The sequence below is a fragment of the Austrofundulus limnaeus genome, unplaced genomic scaffold, assembly GCF_001266775.1.
Source record: "Austrofundulus limnaeus strain Quisiro unplaced genomic scaffold, Austrofundulus_limnaeus-1.0 Scaffold136, whole genome shotgun sequence".
Classification (NCBI taxonomy): Eukaryota; Metazoa; Chordata; class Actinopteri; order Cyprinodontiformes; family Rivulidae; genus Austrofundulus; species Austrofundulus limnaeus.
The window spans coordinates 1,150,697-1,155,845 of NW_013952538.1; the positions used below are offsets into that span (position 1 = coordinate 1,150,697).

Below are 5,149 nucleotides of genomic sequence, written 5' to 3' on the forward strand. Positions count from 1 at the left end.
ATCTGAATGTTAATTAAACTTCAAACACTGAAAAAAGTATTAATACTTTATACTTATACTAACAAACATAAACACTGAGATTGAAAAGTGTTTATCAAAAGATTTACTTTAATGAGAAAAGCCTTTTTTTTTATCTCTCTGCAACTTGGTAATGATCCATGGACCAGTAGTGGCCCTCAACCCAGTGTTTGGGAACCCAAACTCCCAGCTGTTTGTACAAGCAAACAACACAGCTGATGTCAGATAATTAACTTTTTATTAACATTTTAGCACTTTTGTGAAGCTAAAACTTTTTTTTCCTCCCCTTTTATTAAATAAATTGGATATTTTTTAGGAGACGTTAACACCAAAAACAACAACTGAATGTTTAAAAGAAGAGTCATTTAATACGTTACAAAACTGCTTTAAATTTGATCTTCTTCTCTGCCTGTAAAACAAACAACGAGTCGCTCTCAAGTCCTTCGGATCGCCTTCGATAAGACTTTTCTGCACATTTTAAAAACCAAAATACGTTTTAAAATCTGAAACTAAAAGTTATTTATCATCTTCATCATCTCAATGGATGAAGTTGTTGTTTTCCTGAAATAATATAAATATATCTATAAATTTATATTTTTATTTAGGTATTTCCGTCCCATTGTGAGCTCAGGTTGGCAGGTTTAGTTAAATAAACAGCTCTTTGGAAGGTAAGCCTCCTGCAGGTCTGCAGTCACACCCACATCATGTTGCACACTGACTCATGTAGTCCTGCTGCTGTCATTGATCTGTTGTTCATTTGTGTGTCCTCTCACACACACACACACACACACACGCACACACAGCCACCAGGATCTGAGGAAAGCCAGTCATCTGTGCAGTTAAAGGATGTGGAGGAGGAAGCGGACCGACTTCCTGCACCGTGATAAACCAGTCGCCACCCAACTAACTGAAGAGCACAAAGTAAAGTTCAGCTGCTCTGCCTCGGAGCACGACCTCGCCTGAGTCGTATTCATCACGTCCTCCATCAGAGCCTGGAATAATAAAGACACAAAGTTAGAAGACATCGCTTCTTGAGCCACACCTGGAGTCTCTTTGTTAACTCTGATCACACAATCATTGTTAATGAGCAGGCTTCTCCTGCTGTCAACACTCAGTTTGAATGAAACTCATGCAGGTCTGACACGGAGGAACATTACAAACATTTATTGATTCATATATTTTCCCTCCTTTAATGTGAACATATTCAGCACTCACACTGTTGTTTTCTGCTCCTGGGTTTCTGAATGGATCTAAAACATCGAGACTGGGTAAAACAAGAAAGAGTTCTTTTAAGAACTCATTTTCTGAACGAATAAAGAGCAGTTAGAGCTCCAACGTGTTGATGAATCTCACCACAGACAGACAGTCGCTTTACTGAAAGACAGAAACACCAGGCGGTGATGGGGAAGAACTCCACTCATCAGGAAACCATCTGTCTCCACCTTTAGTGATCTTTGATACTGCTAACTTTCACAATCAGTAAAACTCAGGCTGATATCAATACGGATTAAATACTGGTACTTTGTCCAAATACACCTAGTACTCCTGGTAGATAAAAAAGTAGCATTTTACACATTTATGTAGCATCCTCATTCATAATATAGTCGAGCTAATACAAGAGAAAAACTAAACTGAGGACATAATTATACAAAATACGTGAAAAGTATTTTACAATAAAACAATCTAATAAATTTAAAAAACATTAAATTATTGTTTAATGATCAAAAACTACTATGACATACATAAACACATGAAAATATTGTGTATGGCAGGCCAATTTAACATAAAATCAACTTCATCACTTTCATTCCAGATAACTGTAATTACAATAGTTGCATTAAATTGTTTGGAGGCTCCAGTTCAAGACATCTTAAAAGTAATTGTGACTCGTCAAAAACAGTTCTAGTTATCTCTAGATTAGTTTTGCTGAGTCGTTGTTTGCTTTCAAGAGATCTCACTGTTAGTTCTGACTTGTCATTTCAGTTAAAGTTATCTTTAATTACAATAATAATCATAATTTCTTCATTTTTCAATATCAGATATAAAGATTTGACCAGTACAAACAACTGTTCTGCTCTACCCAGGCGGAAGAAAAAATAGTTCCTTACAACTGCACACGATTTAATGAAGATTTCTATAATGAGGCTACTTTCCACTGTGTTCCTGTTAAAGATATAAATTACCTGTAAAGACTGAAGTATCAAAGTTCTGATATTGGTGGTGTTTATATTTCAGTACCAATCTGCACATCACTCCTCCACCTGCCTGCCGGTCATCTCAGGTAGAAACAGCAGAAGTAGAGCCAAAGAAAACTGGTCATATTTGGTAAAACTGAATTAATTGTTGGAAAATGTGACAGCACCACCTGCAGCCACACAATGAATAAAAGTTGTGGTTATTTAAAACATTTTTTGGTATCTTATCGGCTTTTGTTTGTAAATACACATATTTCATCAATCTAAGTTAAATTATTTTCAATTTAAGTAGTTATGAATTCTAATTTCTCATTTTAACATCATTTGAAATTAGCATTAATTATTTGGAGTGCACACCTTTAGTTGAGTGTCTTTATCAGATTTTATAATGGTTTATTGTTCATCTGTCAGGATTGAAGTTTTGTTTCTTTGAGTTGCCAGGTCCTTTGGGGAGACAGACCAGCTGCAACACATCTGGAAGTCTCAGCTTCATCAGGCCACTCTGTGTTACATGATGTCGGAGGGGAAAGTTAAACCTTGTATTCTTATTTCTGATGTTTCCATTAAGTTTTTTTATTGTAAATATTTATTTTATTAGATTAAAGCTAAGTATTACTTTGATCAGTTTTTGTTATTTGCATTTGTAGTTTAGTATGTTTATTTTGCACCCCCCCCCCCCCCKCACACACACACACCCCTTTGTGTCAGAATGGTCTGATCAGCCACTTTATAATTCCTCCTCATGTCTTAGTCAGGAGGTCAGTTTTGCTTTACTTCCTAAGTTGGTACCTTAGTTGATTATGTTGACCCCGTTTATGGGCCCAGAGCTGTAGTTTTTTTTTTTTTTAGTTTTTATAATTAAATGTGAACCATTTTTTCATTAATCCTCAGTGTATCTCCCTTGCTGGCCTATGTGAACCCTCACAGAAATCTTGTGGCAAACCTGACAGTTTCACTGCTGGATGACAGTGACTCCAGGGGTTATTGTGCGTTAAAATGTGTTCTGATCCCAGATTTGTGTTTCCTGCTGTGGATTCAGAAAACAGAATTTAATCCTGACAGATCTGTCTGAGCAGTTACCCACTCGAGTCCTTCCTGAGCTCCTACCTGCTCAAAGCTCCTGTCTACCTGGAGGTTCCCACAACACGATCCCTTGACCGTCTCCTCATGCTTCTGGCTGGCAAAAAAATAAAATAATTAAACGATTATTTATGGCATTTAGCTGATAACAATTAATATATGACAATTACACTTGCATTGTTTGATCCTTAAAACTCAACAGTCAAACTAACTTCTTCCCTTTAGCAGATTTAAGTAATAAACTGATTAAAATCCTTGTCCACAGTACAGAGGCAGCAGATCTCCAGCTGCCACAGGCTCATGATAGTGAGAACGAATCAAACATAAAATACCTCATAGTTGCAAAGTGGCAAATAATAATAATAATTGACAATTTTTAAGACGATTAATTGAGCACGATACAGTTTTATTTACCTTGTACTTAACTATAAATCCCACCTTGGATTTCCTCTGCAGAACCTTTCGGTGGTCCAGAGTGAACAAAGCAGTGCAGGGTCAGCTTTGAGCAACAAACATCCTCCTTCAGGTCTCTTCCAGACCAACTCCTGGTCTCACGTCTCAGACTCCCTGCTGCTTTCAAATCCATGACATCACATGAGAAATTCTTTCAAATCCCAAGTCTGGAAGTCATGAAACAGTCTGTCCTCCAGCTTTATTTGCATTTATATATATGTAGTAATTTACAGTAAGTATGAATGTGTGTTTGCTCTGGAGCTGCGCAGGATTTTCCAGTAACTGGACACTCGGTGGGTGAATTAGAGAACAAACAAAACGACAACAGATTGATTTTGAGACAAAGCCAGTTCTTTCTGTTCTCTCTTTCACCCATATCTGTGTGAACTGGACTCAGTGACCAGGTGAGGGCGGGGGGCCAGGACAAGGGTCAAAGTGTGTGTGTAGGAGGGTGGGGGGGTCTGTGGAGGTTTGGATGCTGAAATCAGGATCTGATTACGTTTTTTTTTAAGTAGAACAAACTGAGATGTTGAGATATTTCTGTAAAGTTTTATTTTTCTGTAAATATTTATTTTTGGATTTAAGTTGAAGTTTTGCTTTAATGAGATTATAACTAAATGTAACAACTCGGATTAATTTACTTTCAACAGAAAATTTTTATTCTGACCATTAGGTTTCTGTGTTTCCTCTTTGCTGTTCACTTTATTTCAAAACATTTCCTCTTGTCAGAGCGTGGAGCACGTTAAATGTTCACTTTGAAAAACGTTCAGGAAACAGAAGGTTTGAAAATCATACAAACAATAAAATTGAGAATGCACCAGATTCAGGACAGATTTAAAATATTTGCACTTTTAGTGCGAACAAATAGATTCTAACAGAAGATGAGTGGTTTTCAGTTAAATGTTCATGTTTGATGTTTTTTTATTTATATGGCAAATGATCAAAGGTTTATCCATCTTTTCTGCAGAAGAATAATGTTTTACATACTAAAAATTGAAAGTTATTGTTTTAAATATGTTGCATTTTACACACCCAACAAATATTTACATATTTAACCCATTCAGTAAGGCGTTTTATTTTAATTCAGGATTTGTTGAAAGCTGAAAATTTGTGTTTACTTCTGACAAAACATTAAAAAATATATTGGATGTTTTATTGTAAATCTTAGATAAACTGAAGTATATTTGATTCCTTGTATTTTCAGGCAGGAAGTTTAACATTTTTATTAATTATGAAGTAAGATAAACAACAAAATGCAGCTCCATCTGCTGGGAAATTTCAGGATATTAATAAAAACAAAAATAATTTAAACATTCAGGAATCTTTAATTGTCTTTAGTAAAGATGTGGCCTTGGGTTTAAGTGGCCTCAGCTAGTTGGTGTGTGTGTGTGGAGGTGGGGGGG

At 36.0% G+C, this 5,149-nt stretch overlaps 1 long non-coding RNA gene across 3 annotated transcripts in view; it reads right to left on the bottom strand.

Annotated features, from left to right (window-relative positions):
- Positions 1 to 360: 360 nt before the first annotated feature.
- LOC106522787 (uncharacterized) overlaps positions 361 to 5,149 on the bottom strand; it is a 9,038-nt gene continuing 4,249 nt past the window's right edge. The window contains exons 3-5 of one of the 3 annotated variants that reach the window (XR_001310824.1): positions 3,732 to 3,863; positions 3,321 to 3,390; positions 361 to 1,010 (exon numbers count right to left, since the gene is read on the bottom strand). This is a non-coding gene — a long non-coding RNA (uncharacterized LOC106522787). Of the gene's footprint in view, positions 1,011 to 3,320; positions 3,391 to 3,731; positions 4,201 to 5,149 lie in introns of those variants that run through there. The other 2 variants (XR_001310823.1, XR_001310822.1) reach the window with 2 other exon arrangements.